The following is a 16,656-nucleotide window of genomic DNA, read 5'->3' on the forward strand; positions in this document are numbered from 1 at the left end:
ACTCCTACTCCAGGGAAGAGTTAGCTGTTCAGGAGCATGTGAGATTAATTCCTAACAAAGAATTGTCCAAGCATTTCCTTTAGGGAAGCAGCCACTAGAAGATAGACCTTTGTTCTGCGTCACTGACTGCTTTAGGTCATCCCTAGAGATGGATTTAAAGCAAAACCTCTTGAACCCTCTTGAACTTTAAGGAAACTCATTCCTGGATCTTCCATCTGGCTCAAAAGCTCTGCAAGGGGCTGAGATTCAAACACCTCTGAACTGAGGGGAAGTCTGGAGCCAGATCCACAGCTGTAGCTCGAGGCCATCCTGAGCTTTTCATGTGAGCTTTCTTTGAGAGCACCAGCTCTGTTAGGCATGGTGCAGATGGACCACAGGCCATGTGGAAGATAGAGTGAGAGAAATTCCTCTCAAACACCACTAGCACAGAAAATTTACCTTCAGGTAAACTACTTTAAGAAGGCTTCATTATATTGGACAGCTGTTTACCCTGCTGAAAAGTGTGAGGAGTCCTTTTCTGCTTTTCCAAGACTTTCATCTCCCCTCTCTTTCAGGAAGAGTAGATGTAATAAGATTTAAAGCTCTGCCATGTAATTGTCATGAAGTTTATATCCCATGATTCCTGTTTGTGAGCAGAAATAAATTAAGCACCTGCATAAGCCCTCTTTCTCTCCCCTCTCCTGAGCACCCAATGTGATGAGAAAACTGCTGAGAAACAACCACAATTAACGATGGGGTCACATTTAGTTCAGCACCATCGGCTGGTTAATTGGCTGATTCCATTACAGTTCCCCTTATCTGTGTGCCAACACAGCTTCTAACAAGCTGCTTGCTGGGTAATTAATCCTGTCCAGGGTTTAGATCATGAAGCTGGGTCTGCTTTAAGGGACTGTGCCATTACTAGCCCTCTGCTAGCAGGGCTGTTTCACTCAGAGCTCCTCCTTGCAGAGCCTGACTGTAGGTCCAAGTGGCAGAAGGGACATGCAGAGTCATTACATTCCCTGGAGAAAAGCCAGCCCTTGGTTTTGTGTAAAGAGTCCAGACCCTGTACTCAGTTTCCTGCTTTTGCTTGATGTTGCTTGACAGATCCAAAGTTAGGCAATGCCTTGAGAAGTTAACTGACCCTCCTGCAAATGCAGGTCATTTTATTAAACAATTCCATAACAGAATATAAGGTCTGCTAAAAAATTGAAATAATAAGTTTATAAAATAACCACTATCCTGATTGACAGAAAGAATGTAAGAGCAAGAGGAAAATGAAAATAGAGACTGGAAAATGAAGATGGAGCTGGACATTGAAGTGTGGGAAGGGCCAGGCCTGAGCATCCATGCACAGGGAAGAGCAGACAGACACTAGCAGAGTCAGCAAACAAGCAGCTATCAGGGAGGTCTGTCACCTCTGTCACTGTTGTGTCTTCTGCCACAGGCACACAAGTGGGCTTTTGGGTGTGAGGCATACCCTTGTTTGTACTGGTGACTGCACTAGACAGAAGTGCTGATCTTATGTGCTCTGATGCAGAAAAGTCCTTTCAGCCTCTCAGGTAAGCTGTAAGTGAGAGAGGATACACCTCGGTCTTCCCCAGTCTGTGTTGTGCCAAGATGTGTGCCAGACAGCCAACAGGAGTGATTTAAGGAAAGAAAATTAAAATATGGTGGAGGGTGAATGATTCTAAACATTCATTTGTGGAGCCTCTATTCTCTGATTTCTCATGAAAATGCTTCTAAAAATGAGTGCATGAACAGTAGGTCACTTTGGAACAACATTCTTGGAAGCAGGGACATTGGAGATGCACGTGGAGAAGGCATAATGCCAGGATTAACAGGAATGCAGGCAGTTGGATGCTTTGAGCTGTGGATAAAGGACATAGATGCTTGTATTTTTACCACCTGTTCTCAGTCAGCTTTCATTTAGGAGGAGATTGATTACCTCCAGCTTGTTCATGGGAAACTTTCCTGTATCATGTGCCCTCAGTCCTGGCTTTAACTTGCATCAGTCCAATGTTAAAGTAGTCCAGCAGCTGTTAACAATCACCCAAGTGGATTTTTTTACTTCTGGAAGTTGGAAAAGAAAGGAGATGGTCTCAGAGATAGCACCTGATGAGATGAATCTTGAGCTATTCCTCAGAGTCCATTTGCAGCTTGCTCAGTGCAGGAGCACCATGAGCTCAGGGACCTCTGTGTGAGTTCTCCCAGCTAAACTGGTTTTGCTTCAGCCAACAGCCTGGTGGACTTGGAGTGTGCAGGGCAAGTACCCAGTCTGAAGCCATCTTCAGAGTAGAAAGAGAAGACATCTACCTCCTAGCCAAACAGGACAGGAAAGGCTCTGTTAGCTGGACTATCCGGACCACCAGGCGACAGTGTGGACCTGTGGAGATAACTTCATCATTGTGAAGGTCTGTTGTAATGTACAGCCATGCACAAAAATCCTCATTATTAGTCTTTGCATAAATCAAATTTGGACATTGGTCTGCACCTATCAATTCAGGCAGGTGAAACAAACACAAAAGAGGCATGTGATAAAGTGAGATGAGAAGGGATTGCTTTTAAGAGTGGTGCCCCTGGAGGAGCTGGGGAAGGCTTTGTAGCACTGTGCTGAGGAGGGGAGATCAGCATGATAAAGACAGAATTTCTGAAAGGACACAAAGGGAGCTAAGGAGCAGGAAGGGGAAAGCACTGAACAGGGCATGGGGTCAGCAGTTGAAGTCTTGAAGGACAGATGGAGGGGAGAGAGGGAAGATGAGACTTGTAAAAAAGCAAAGAAGGCAACTGTGTTGTTTGGGTGAACTAGAAAGTGGGGATAGATGAGATTACATGGCTGTACTGAAAAAAAGATGTGGACACGCGTGTTCAGTTCATTTTTCTCACAATCAGTAGCTGAGAAATCAATACTCATTAACAGCATAAGTGACCCTTGATTAAGAGAACAACAGAATTATGAAGGAAAGAGGATGCCTTCAGACACTTGGAACCAAGAAAAGTAGTGCCTGCTCCTCTGTGTCCTTTTTTCCTGTGGGGCTGCTAGGGGTGAGACAGTTGATCAGAGTTAGATATCTTTTCTCCATGATCAGCGGTGTCAGAAAGGAAAGGTGATAGGAATTTGACAGTGACCGGTCTGACAGTGTAGGTTCTCATTTTGTTTCAAGTTCCTGACTAACAAGTGGGAATACTGGAACGTGATGGATGTTTGACAAGTCTGCTTTTGACTTAGAGAACTGCTCCCCCATTTTCCTCTCCTGCTGCAGTTTAGCTAACCAGCTCTCAGCATGCCTGCTCCTCTTGGGAACAGCGAGCTTTGGACACCCACAGCTCTGTGATGCTGCCCAACCTCTTAGCATGGGGCTTCCAACCCTGCAGCAAGGAGGAGCTGTTCGAGAAGAACTTTGCCAGGTAGCCAGTACCTTCATTTTTGCTGACAAACAGTGCCTGCACATTTATTTTCACCAGCATTAGTGCATTAGGGGGATTTTTGCATTTCTGACTGTACTACTATGACACTTCACAGCCTCAGTTACGGCTGCATTGTGGATATTTCCATTTCCAACACTCTGGAGCTCAGAATTTGTCAGGACTGAACACTTCTGAAGAAAATTATCTGAGGAAGACAAGAGGCACTCCAATATGTCAAAGAACAGACTGGGACTATTGATGTATTTGGTGCCATGTTTTCAAACTGGTGCCTGTTGGGAGCCACATCCATCTGTCTTTAGTTTTTTCTTCCTCCAGGAGTATGTACTAAGTACCATCTGATTTATTTATAAAGTATGAAACAACTGCTGTTGAAGGGAAAATCTAATGCTGTTCAGGTCATCCTAACTTCAATGGATAAGACACCTGAAGCTTTGATATTATTACTGAGGATATCAGAACTGGTGAAGCTTTAAGTACAGCATTTGGAAACATGGAAGATTTTCAGCCAGAGTGGGAGTAGGGTTGATACAGGAAAATCCTGAGAGCATCAAGACAGAAGCTAGAAGTTTGATGATGATTTTTCTTATTATTACCAGTCTGCCTTTACAAAGGTACCAATGAGAAATGGTACTGGTTTTCCTGTGCAACTGCACTGCTCGAAAGTATCTCGAATATCAAATGCAATTTGTTGAAATCTGTAGTCCTGATGTTCTACTAGAAGGGAATATACTATATCCTATATGGGTTTTTTTATTTTTCTTCAGGAGCCCAGTTAGCCAATGCAATTTTCCTATGAGGAAAGAATTTCAAAGGGTCAGGTCCACATATTTCTAATACCTTCTAGGGAAATTAGCATTTCTGACAGACCAGTGTGCAAATCTTTTTTTCTGTGTCTGTGAATGCATTGTGGCCTTTGTTTGGTTGTTAGGGATTTCTTGTTTGTTTTCCAGCGAGCTTAGCTAACATGCAGTTTCTGTTGATCTGCTTATGCTGTGGAAGGTCTGAGTTCTGTGGTGTTGCCTGTACATTACAAATACTGTGCACACATTTTAACCAGATACTGGACAGCCTCGTGAGAATCCAAGAAGTCCCTGGCTATCTCAGATGGGATCATTTGCACTTTATGGAGAGCAGGACGTAAGTCTTGTCATCAGGAAGATGCATTAGACCTATTCTGCTTGCCTTTTTCCATAGGTTTGCTCTGTGCATCCCTTTTGAGACAGACTAAGCATGCTGTTTATGGATGTGATTTTTTGCTACCAAAACACTAATGCTATCTCTAGTCCTACTTATATGTGCTGACACTAATAAGTCTTGTATTAGTAAAAAGGTATTTCCCTCTAATAAGGAAGGTTTTGTCAAATAAGGATGCTTTTTAACAGTTTTCACGCATGGAAGAAAAAGGGATGGAAGAGAGGAGATATGTGTTGCTTTAGCTACACTGATCTAGTTAAAAGTAGCACCATTTTTGTGTGTAGACAAGAGCTTAGGAAATGTGCAGGTCTTAGTCTGGGGGCAGGACTTTAAAGCACCCATTGAAGTCTAGTGTCAGTTTTCAAGGCTGAAGAATATTATTTTATTTAGGCTTCCAGACCAGCCTTGCTCCAGGAATGCACTTAGGTTGTTTTTAAAGCAAACATGAAATCAATAGCCTGGTGTTCTGCTCTGCTATTTCTTGCCAGAACCTAAGGACCACACATGGGTTTTCCCTCCTCTTCGTCACACTGCCAGGCATGCTCTCGGATAACGGCAGGCAGTTCTTGGGGATGAATGCGGAGAGGTTCCAAATGGCCAAACACGCACTGGACATCTGGGCAGGTTTTGCTGCAAAGTATTTTCCATCAGGCTTCCCTCCAGATACTGCCATGAAAGGACCAACTCACACCAACCACCCTGTCACGGATTTTATCCAGCCTCTGACTTTAGTGGGAGTTTCATCTGAGTAAATCTCAAATAGGAGCCTGTTGGCTTACCTCACCATTTACAATGTTCCTGGTGGAACCTGGGGCTGTGGTTTTTATTTTGACCCTGGCAAACACCAGCCCCGAGAGCAAAACAGCACTGTGCCCTGTTGCACACCATGCCAGTGGTGGGCCTCTGCTCACATTTCCCGGGACTCTGGTGCAGGAAAATAACTTACTTTCCTCCATCCTGTGCAAGGAACAGGGGCTTCACCTAGAGCAACAGATTCTGAGTGCTTGTCCATGTAGGACTGACCTGCAGTTGGGTACCCGTTCCCGACTCCAAGCAGCCACCATCCTCATGAGCTAAATAATAGCCTCTGGCCAGCTACTGACCTCTCTTGAGAGTTGAATGCTCCTTTGGGTTTTAGCAGCTCCCTCGGGCCAGGCTAGATCCTCTCCTGCAGGGTTTGAAGCTGAACCATATGGTACCAAGACAGGTCCCCAGACAGAAATGAAAACACACATTAGCAAAGAGGACAGAAACAGGCTAAAATTGGAAGTGACCATTTCGTGTTTGATGTTATTCAGGGGAGCCTGTTCTTCATTTAGGACATTAATAGTTGTAACAGAAGCTGTAATATTTCAACAACAGTGGTGATTAGGAGCAAAGAGGCAGCTAATCTCCATCTAAAAAGAGCTAACTAGCCCGTCCTTTAGCCCCCACCGCACTGTCACATTTAAATACCATGAATATTCACTGCTTGGCACCCAGCTGGCATCTGAGCTGTTTTGACACAAAAACCTTCAAACTCAAAGAGTTTTTAATCAGTCTGCAAGAGAGAGAAGAAGAAAGTGAGAGAAAGAAATAGGAACAGAGAAAATGAATCAATGAGTTCAGCAGAGAGGGGGGTATCCGAATCCAGTTAACCCCTTCCTTTCCCTGCAGACATAAGTGCTGTCTGCAGCTCTGCCGCCCTCTCCCAGGCTGCAGGGGAATGGAGAAGGGGTACCCCATCTCCTCTGGGTAGTCCCATACCTCCTGAGTGCTCAATCCTACCCTGGAGCCCCATATTCCTGGGTATCCCATCCTAGTTGAGTGCCCATTCCACCTGGCTGTCCCATTTCCTCTGGCTACCCCATCCCACCCCAGCGTCCCTTGCTTCAGGCACCCCATCCCACTCACCTTCCCATACTTAAAATGCATCCCCTCCTGCTGCCTCTGCTCATTTCCTGGCACAGGACTTATTTACTCTCACCTTTGCCTGTGTTTGTGACTGGTTACCAATATTCTTGAGGCAGACAGCACTGTTTCACTGACAGTATGTGATGTGCTTTAGAGCAGCCAGTCTGCCTGCAGAGTTTTCATCTCAGAAAGAGGTTTCTCAGTGTTAACAGCTGCCATCTCCAGTATCCTTATTGAAATCTCAAAGTTTCCTACAGCCCACACAAATCTCTCTGCAACAGCTTTTGCCGCAGGATTAACTATGCAGCTGCAAATACTGAAAATCATGCCTTGTTCTGCAAGAAATAACCCCATAATGCTCTGAAGGGTAAAGTTTTACCAGCACTGTGGATCTGAGCACTGACAGATGACCCAGCAGTCCCCATTTAACCTGGGTCAATCTCATACACACAAGTGCATTTCTGTCAAACTAGTCTAAGCACACAACACAGAGCTTATGCAACTTTATGCTTTTATGTCAGCTTTGGGCTACTTGGGGTAGACAGTTTATAGCTGATTTGGCAGGACAGTAGGGTGGCGTAGGAGCTGGTCTACTCCAACACCTTGCCATGAAAAAACTGACTTGTCTAAGTTTTCTAAACGTGTTTAACTTGGTGGAGTGCTAGATTCATGTTTCATGTCATATGGCTGTGGCATTTTTGATCAATACTGGGAACCACAGAGTCAGATTTATTTTATAATCAAACCGCAGCCTAAGCCTAGAAACTTTGTGGCCCAGACTGCAGACCTCAACCACATGTGGGGAATCTGTACTTGCACCTCAGCTGGCAGCATGTTCAGAGCACAGTGGGGACTTTTCCAACCTACTGTGTCTTCAGGGAATCTATTGTGGGCTTAAACTACACATAGGTTGTTGTCTCATCTGCCTTCAGGGTCTTTAAAACGGAGATGCACCTCAAAAGCCAGTGTCACAGTTCTTATAAGGAAACCTCTGGAAAAGTGAGGTACAGAAGCCTGGGACTAATTTAGGCAGATTGTTGCGGTCACTGCAAAGGATACTGGTATCCAGGAAGGGTGTAACTGAGGTGGTGTTGTGCAGACCTTCCAAGGCAGGCCTGTGCTGAGGGAAGGTGTTGCAGTTGGAAACAAGAGGACAGTGGCTGGAAGTCCAAGGCCAATGAGAAAAATAAGCAACTAGCACTAGAGGAGCAAAGTGGATAGCTGCATCCCACTGGCAGTGGAGCAGAAGATCTCTTGGGAGAACAAAAGAGAGCAGGGTTAGGGAGGAGCCTGAAGGCCCTGCTACATGGTGTGATGAAAAGGGTGCCACAGTGGAGGGACTGGGAGCAATGTGGTGGCAATGCTGTGTGAGTCAGATCTGCACTACACTGATCTGTCTGGGCTGGAGGTGGAGCGTTATGGATGTCAGGGAAGGACAGCAAGGAGAAATGAATGTAACCAAGATGGGAGATGAGAGCTTGGGAGCAGGTTTTTCCTGTGTGGGTTCTCCAAATCTAAAGCTAGTGTAAGATTTATTAGGAGTTACTAAAGCTGTGGTGACTTTTACTGAATACAGTCTGGGACTCCTTTGGGAGGAAGAAATAGAAAGATTTGGGTTCCACATTTCCTTAGTGCTCTCAAGATCCTCTGATGCTCCCCAGATACAGAGATCTCACCCAGGACTTTAAAATTTACAAGCACGCACACAATAGCCAAATGTGCTTTGTAATCTCTTCCCAGGCAGCAGACAAAGTGGGTTTTGCATAGATTGGTACTTACTCTATTCAAGTTGATAATTATTTTGAATGGAATACTCCCCATGAAGCATGCCTGGAACAGCATCAAACCCTATGGGCTGTGGGAGGCACATCCATCAGCTGCACTCTGGGGTGCATTCTGGAAAAGCTCACAGCTGGATAGGAGGATCCATTTTCCTATATACTTAAATGAGAAAATAGCAAGAGCTTTTCTTCAGTCTCTTCTTGCCAACATCTGGCCATGACTTAAAATGAATTTGCACAGTTGCTATGAACTATATCTGGGCATGCTTCCTTTGCCTGTGGAAAAATGTGGGAATCTAATCATCCAGTACAAAAAGAAGGTGTTCCAGCTAATATGTGCCTCAAAAACCCCGAGGACATGGATTTGGAATGTTTTTGAGGAGATGGATCAAAACTATTTTATTTGACATTCACCTACAGTTTTCTGTTGCCCGACTCCATCATATTTGCATACAGCCAACATGTTCAGTATTAGGAAAGTAAAATCCAGGCTGAGCCACAGGCAGCAGAGGTGTTGAACTGGCAGCTCTCACCCACCTGAGTCCACTCTCTCCCCAGCCTGTCCCAAAGGGAGCATGGTGCTCCTGTGGTGGTGCTTTGAGGGTGGGGGGAGGGGGGGCTCAGATAAGACATAAAACAGAAGCTGTGGCCATCTGTGGCCATTAAAATTCCATGACACCTTTTGGTACTGAAGCAGTTGGTGCTGGAAGTACCCACTTGCAATACAAGACAGACAAGCCTTGTGCAGCCTGGGGAGAGAGTGCCTCATCAGGTTTGACGGGTGTTTTTCCACCTGCAGTGGAGAATGAGGCAGATCCTCATGCTCACTGCCCAGAAGTCATTAATCCCAGAGCTGGGAGCAGAGTTGCTGCATCCCTGTGACCAGAAAATAAGCTGAAAAGGAAAGAGCTATGTATGGATTGTACAGCATGCTAATAAGAGAACTCTATTGTTGCTGCGACTGGATTTACACACAGTGCTGCTGGATGTTTGCACATAAATGGACAAGTCTATTTGCAGGAGGTAGGACCGTAGAGTAGTTTGGGTTGGAAGGGACCTTTAAAGCCCATACAGTCCACATCTCCCCCAATTTTTTTAAAGTTTTTGGGATCCTGGGAATGCTTGCAGCGAGCCATGCAGTGAGATGTAGCCTGACACTCCAAGATTATTATGTGAGATAAGAAGGCTCTCAAGCTCTAAAGCTGTTAAAAAACTAAACTTGGGATGAAAGTAAAGGCCCTACTGAAAATGAAGTCTAATTCACCACATAGAGGGGTAGAAAGCAAGGGTGATGGTGGGGACCTTTACTGACTGACAGCTTACAGATCCCGTCCTCAGCACTTGCTCTCATGCCTGAGTCTCCCTGCTGTGCAGTGACCCAGGGCAGGAACCAATCCAGCTGAAAAATAAACATTTTTTTTCCTAGAGTTGTTTTTTATCTGGATGAGTTCTCTGGTCTCATTCACCACGTGCTACACAGACAGCATGCTGGCATAGCTGGTGGTGCAGAGTATGGGCAAGGAAGCAACGGGGAGTGGAAGGGGAGCAGGATCACTTAAACTGATGTAAGAAGCTCTGATTCCAGAAACACAGCCACAGCCTGCCCAGAGTGCTCTCCTGGGTGCCAGGGCTGACCTGCAGTTTGCACAGAAGGAGCAAGGGGAAAAAAATGCCTCTCTCAAAAACCCTTCAGAAATTCTTGAGTAATCAGTGCAAATCATCCCAAAATGCTGCCACTGGGACTGTGCAGTTGATGCGTAAGGGTGCTGGAACCTTATGAAACTTACTGGTGTGGCATCCTGATACTGAAAAACAACAGCACTTTATGTCTTGGTTCCTTTCTGTCTATAATAACTCTCTTGCAAAATCCTTTCTTCTCTGTCCTTCTCTGGGAGGAAAAAAAATCTGGTATTTCCCTTTGCTCCTTCCTTGGCACATCCTGTGTACCTGGGAGCTTGCTCAACATTCCTGGTATTGCTTTCTGTTAGGAAGGTGTTGTGTCTACACCCCAGGGGAAGAGCTGCTTGGTCTGGCCTTGTAGGTGGAATCCCCATGGCACCACCCCACCCCAGCCGCTGCCCAGGGAGGAAGCACAGGGCTGTGAGCCCTTTCTGGCTGCTGTATTTCATCTCTCTGTGCTGCTGCTTCCCAGGCAGCATGTGATCTTCTGTGGTATGCTCTGGCTTCTATAGGGAATGGGTTAATGCTATAAAATAGTCTTTTTATGGAACCTCTTGGCAACGCAGAAAACTTTCCCATTGCCAGGGTGTTCTTTTTATTCAACAATTTGTTCCCAGAAAGCAGCCCATTTAAACAGGTTTTCTCTATTAAGGGGCTTCAGCTGCATTTGGGTTTTTTTGAGCTTATTCAGTGTGCTGTAAACTGCAAAATAGTGTCCTACAATAGATTTGTCTGAGGGAACTGAAGTGTGTACTCCTGTGATTCTGCCTACTGTGGGAGCTCCTTGAAAGCCAGATGTCACATCCAAAGAGTAATCTGTGTTTACAAACACATGGCCACACATACTCAACATTTTCAGCAGCCACCAAACTGAAATCAAATCTTGCAATTTTGCTTCTCTACCCACCTGCCCTGCAAACAGACAAAAGCAAGAAAAAAAGTTTCCAGAACTTAGACGGGATCATCTCTTTTATTTAGATGAGGAAAACACACATTGCTGTCTGCAGAGGGCTGAATTTAACATCCCAGCTGGGGCCTCTCATCTGTAAGTTCTTGCAGACAGAAAAACACCAACTGCTAGCAAGATAATCCAATTTCCCTTCTCTCAAACTCAGAGGAAGGCTGCCTACTCCCCCACGCCATGTGGGTTTCTGTCTGGCAGAACTTCTCCCAACCACTATACCCCGGGCAAGATCCATATCAAAGCTTCAGCCCCCCAGGGATCATTAGAAGTCATTTATTTCTGCATATTCCAGTCGGGGATGCAGGGGTAGGGGTGGAGGAGGCAGATAACTTTATTCACAATGCAAATAGGCTGCCCTTACTTTCAACCTTTGCTTCAAACCCGGGGATATTAAAAAAACATGAGCTCTTCTAAAATAATAAATACACTAATTCTGCTGAATGTTATATTGCTGGTGCCTCCAGAAGAGTGCCCTGGCACCATTTGATGGGAAAAGTCAGTGAAATCTGTGAACTCTGCTCTTGCCCTCGCTCCCCAATTTGCTGTTAAAAGTTCAGTCGAGTGGGCTGAACCCATATGGAGCACTTGGCTCATTTAAGAAAGATTGTTAGTAGGTAGTTTTGCACCACAGGACTAAGATGCTTCCAGGACTGAGGGAAAGTCAACCCAATTCTCTTTGCAAATTTGAAGCGCTAGTCTGTGATTTACTAATAGGGAGCAGTGAGTTATTAAGCTCATCACAATGCAGCATCCTGCTCCTCTAGTCCAGAGGGAGCCAGCTACTTAATAAATCAGAACCCAGTGCTAAGCTACAGGGATAAAAGGATCTACATTAATATGAAAATATTAATACCTGGAAGAGTAGATTATAATCTAAATGGGTTAGAATGAGATAGCACCATTGTTTAGAAGAAACAGCTTGCTCCTAATCTCATTAGAGTAATGATACTAGCAATGGAAGATATCTTCAGACCCTTGAAAGCGTTTTGGAGGCTTGGTAAATGTGGTGATCCTGCTGGGTGGGTTCAAAAAGCTGCCCTAGGCTGCCTTTCAGTGTCAGCTGGATGATCTGTCTGAAGGAAGCAGAATGTTCAACTGAAGGGGATGATATGGCTTTTCCTTCTGAAAGATGTGCATCTTTGCAGAAGTTCTGCATCCCTTGCAAAAGTGAGCATTGCCCAGAGACACTCGTGACTGGGGAGGTTTCTCTGCTCCACTTCCCTCCAAAACTTTATCTGAAGCCACAGGGGAGGTGGGTGGAAATCGGTAAGATGAGGCTATGTTCTTCCTCCCTCACTTGTGCACACCGACGGGCACTTGCCATAGCAGTGCCTGCTATGAAAGGGCAGAAAAAGATGGGGTCAGCTTCAGGGGCTGTTTCCCCCCAGGCCACTGCCCCAGGGGCAGCCCCTTCAGGGTCATCTCTCTGCAGTTGCCTCAGGCCCTGTCTGATGTGAAGTGTCCAACCCTCACTGCTCACACACTGCTTCCCTCCAGGCCTGCCATTTTTTCCTCATGTGTATTAAGTTGAGCAAACCTACCCTGGCAGAGACTGTGATGCAGCCTGGGCACATACAGGCAGCTCCCTGAAGACATGGTGATGGCTAGCAACCTGTCTGCCTTCGCTGGCCATGTCCGAATGATAAAGGTTCCTCCTCTGCCAGCGGGGCAGCTGCTTTCCTGGGTTTCTCTCTGTCACCTTCAAAGACATTCTAAGCCTGCCTCCTCACTGAGCCCCCAAGACAGCCTCATCATTCTGCTTGCAGGAGCCTCAAACATGGTCCCAAGCTTGGGGCTCACAGCTATCTCCAATTGTCTTTCATCTCTTTTTGCACAGGATCTGCAATGGATGGTCAGCATCCCTGCTCCCAGGTCTCTCGCAGACTGTCTTCTTTCAACGTCATTGAATCTTCCAGGTCTGTGTCCAACTGAATGGCTTCTGAGAGGGTTTTGTATAAAACAGACATCTAATCAGGTGAGAAGCTTTCAGCATTTACCCATTGAAGCATGGCATGGTTTATCCTGGGGCTTTTCACCAACTGCAGGACGCAGGTCCTGCAACTCAGCCCTCAGCTCACCAGCATCAGCATAGTGACCTGTTCAACAGCATCATGTTTAGCTCACAAGAATTGCTCTCAGACATCGTCATGGGATAGTTGACCTTGGCAGTACTGTCACATGGTGACAAACCCAAGAGCCCTGTTCAGAGACATAAATTTTTTCAGTCATTTTGTTTTAAGTCCAGTCAAAATGTCAAACGGCCCAGATTTAATTAGCAGAGAAAATTCTGCAAAGAAAATGCAACTACCATTACTGATGAGAAGGGTGAAGCCAAAGTGAGACTGCACTTAATAAGAGCTGTTATTTTCCTCTGGCACCTGTGGCACTTCCAGCCTTAGTCACCAAAGTAAATTTTCCAGCACATCCTTCAGGGAAGTGCCCAGTCAGGCCAGCAGTCTAGCTCCCGCTTGCTGCATTACAGAGGCCTGTCATAGAGACATTGCAAACAGACAAACTATGGGCCAGGTGTCCAGCCAAGGCTGGCAAGTAGAGCTTAATCCACTCAAGATATGAAGGACCTTTCATAACACATGGTTTTGATTTTCACAAATATTGAGACTATTCTTTGCATTAATGATAAAGTGGATTAAATATGCCCCATTTTTCTAGATAGTGCCCCTCTGTAGTTTCACTGGGACCAAAGTGGATCTGGCATTTAAACTAAAGAAATCCCTGTTTAGCGTGTGGGAGTCTCTGGAGAGGCCTCAGATCTGCATTGCAGCTGTGAAATACAGCATCTCCTCTGTTGCTTATCAGAGATCTATGTTTCTCCTGGGAAAATTTTGCCCAAAGGATTCAGCCCTTGCCAAATTTTCTACTGGAATTTGTTTGTTTATTTTAAATTTCTTTTTAAACATCTGAAACCAACAAACTTTAAAAATGCTCTAAATCTATCAACTTGAGTTAATCTCTTAAAATAAAATAATAATAAAAAAAAATTCCTCCAGGCTGCCAACTTCTATTTCTAAGACTTAGTCTAAAATAGATTTAAATGACTGGAATTCTAAACCCAGGAAATATGAAATTTAATTGGAAAGAATCACGGTTTTTCTTTTCTCCTGTGCTACTACACCTGCTCTTGGCACCTGATTCTCCTGAATTTTAAAATGGTTCATATCAAACAGGCATGTGTGTGTACAGTGCTGCTCTTTTGGCCTCTGTGCCTGCTTTGCAGCCACAAGGAAATACAGGTACCCAAGGAAAAAGTCACTCAGGGACAGCTCTGCCTCATCTCCCCACTCAGTCCTCACAGAGAACTTTCCCCTTTTCTATGCTCTCTTCCTTCTTCATGTCTATACTCAATTGTCATGCAAAAAATATCAGGGCAGGAACGGAGCCAGATATTTTAGGTCTAGTACAACATCTAATGTTTTCCATGGTTTCTACTATGCTGAAAGGCAGAACTTTGCCATGATGCTATATGGACCCTGGAGATGATGTTTGGCTGTGAATGCAGCTACATCTCCCATAGCTCCAGGCGTGTTCCAAGCAAGTGGGTGGGCTGGGATCTATAAATAGTGTGTACTAATCCATCCTTCAGTTTATAGTGAGGCATGGTAGAAAACACACAGCTACAATCTATGCACACAATTTAGTAATATTAGATCCTCAGGAGGTATTTCTGCTTACTTCACAAACATCTGTTTATTGGAAACACCATTTTGATAAGCAATTTTCTCAGCCTCAGTATTGCAGCAGTACAGACGTTACAGGTGAGGATGATGATATGGTCCTTTTTTGGTCCTAGTGCAGGGTGGTTCTCCCTAGTACAGAGGTGTAGGACCACAGTTCTTTTCTCACAGCTGCACCATACATAGACATCTGCAACACATGAAGCACTTGGACATCAGCAATCATAATCAAGCCCCCAAAGTCAAACTTCAAGGAAAGGTACTCCCCAAGGACCCACAGTTCTCTGGGTAGGACTCATTTTGAACTCTAGTGATGTTAGATGGAGATCTTGCAGTGTATCTCAGCATTGAATATGTTTGTCCTGGAAACAGCTTCAACTGCATATTTGAATGAAATCTCTTTGCTTTGGAGAGAGCTAATGGTCAACTATCTGTAGGTATTTTTCCCATGTCATCATCTTGAATCCTGCTGACTGGTAACATACAGAGCTGTCTGATGTAATGTATGGCCAAGAATGGAGAATCCCAAGTTTCTGCCTGTTTCTGGTGGCTATCCAGGGAAAATGGTATTCACTGAGTAGGACAGTGTGGGAGAGTAACCCTCTTATAAAAAGTGAATTCTGATGTTTGTATCTGTATCCAAGCTGTTGCAGTGTATACAATTACTTGTATTTTAAGAGCCTTGCTACCTTGTCTCACTACCCTGGAAAAGACTGGAATATTAAAAAGAGAACCGTCAATCCCACTATCAGCAAATAATCCTCTAGGAGATAAATACGGTAAAAGAGTCATACTTGTCTTAGCCAATATTGATATGATCTCAATTTCATATGTTATTGTATTTGAAGAACTGTTCTGGAACTATTCAGAGAACATACATGTGATGGGGTAAATGAGTAGCATATGATTTACCTTTAAAAGGTCAGGCTGTGCAGCAGTACGTATCTCTAAAAGTATTTATTTCATCGTATGACCAGCTGGTTGAATGTCTTACTATGATACAGCACCATCGTGGTACTGTACATTTTGAAGGCAATGCTAAATTCAGATCCTGGCTCCAGCTGAAAGGCTCAGGATGCCGTGACTTGCTGTTTGGGGCTGAAGAGGAAAGCAAAGTTCAGGGTTGGATCCAGACCCAGAGCCCCAGAGTCCCTATTTTCCTGCTGCCAGGAGCACTGGTTTTGCCCTACTTGTTTGACTAGGAATGAATGTGACTGGCTTGGTTTTCTTCCAGACCGGTTTCACTTTGCCTCATTATAAACTTCACCATGTACTGTCCTTTCCCCTGCCTTATCTCCCCATCTCCTTCAAGGGCAACGCTGGAATGTAAGAGGGGTGCTTTGCTGGGAGCTGTTCTGAGCTAAGAGGACAGGCAAAAGTGACCCTTTATCCTGCTTGGTGTTTCAAACAGCTTCCGCCTGCGGGGAGGGGGTGTACTGAGAATGTGTGAGAGAAAACACTGAAAAGGGAAAAAAGGCACAAAAAGGGAGGAGAAAAAAAAGTACAGCAAGGAAGCTAGAGACAAACTTCAAGTTGTGGATTATTTCTCACCCAGGCTCTAATTAGGAAGCCTCTTTTGGGACTGTGAAGCTGTCAGGCTGCCAAATGTCAGCGTGTTTATCGGAGATCAGGCGAGTCTCCTGTCTGCAGCAGTGAGTTCGGTGCCATGATCCTCCTGGGTCCTTCCAGCATGTGTGACTCACTCGGCACTGGCACCTCCGGGGGCTTCAAGGCACAGCGGAGGGCTTCTTCTTCTCCCTTAAAAACCCAAAAATAAGCCCATTCCTGGGATTTGGCCTCTTCATGCTGTTTCTGCATGGAGAGGGTTAACCATACAGCACAGAGCAGCTTCAGCGTATGTGACTCAGATTCCCAGGGAAATCCCCAGCTTATCTGATGGAGCCTGTTAGTCTGCTAATTGAATAAGCTCCTATTAAAAGTGCAATGTTTTTTAATGACTGCTAACAACGGGCCAGATTCTGATCTGATCTTTTCGCTTGGGATGGTTTTTGCTGCTGGTCGGGCCCAGCCCCTGATTGCTGCC

General features: G+C 45.1%; 1 protein-coding gene and 1 long non-coding RNA gene across 7 annotated transcripts in view; one reads left to right on the top strand and one right to left on the bottom strand.

The window, feature by feature from the left end:
- The first annotated feature begins 10,811 nt into the window (after positions 1 to 10,811).
- The window catches only part of LOC108445148, a 28,471-nt gene continuing 22,626 nt past the window's right edge, over positions 10,812 to 16,656 (top strand). The window contains exon 1 of the long non-coding RNA XR_001859896.1: positions 10,812 to 12,895. This is a non-coding gene — a long non-coding RNA (uncharacterized LOC108445148). The remainder of the gene's footprint in view (positions 12,896 to 16,656) is intronic.
- The window catches only part of CDK15 (cyclin dependent kinase 15), a 44,919-nt gene continuing 42,751 nt past the window's right edge, over positions 14,489 to 16,656 (bottom strand). For 5 of the 6 annotated variants that reach the window (XM_017728034.1, XM_017728008.1, XM_017728014.1 and 2 more), the window contains one exon: positions 14,489 to 16,370. The gene's annotated coding sequence lies outside the window, so the exon portion shown is untranslated. The remainder of the gene's footprint in view (positions 16,371 to 16,656) is intronic. The other variant, XM_017728004.1, reaches the window with a different exon arrangement.

The sequence above is a fragment of the Corvus brachyrhynchos genome, unplaced genomic scaffold (genome assembly GCF_000691975.1).
Source record: "Corvus brachyrhynchos isolate BGI_N302 unplaced genomic scaffold, ASM69197v1 scaffold370, whole genome shotgun sequence".
NCBI lineage: Eukaryota > Metazoa > Chordata > Aves > Passeriformes > Corvidae > Corvus > Corvus brachyrhynchos.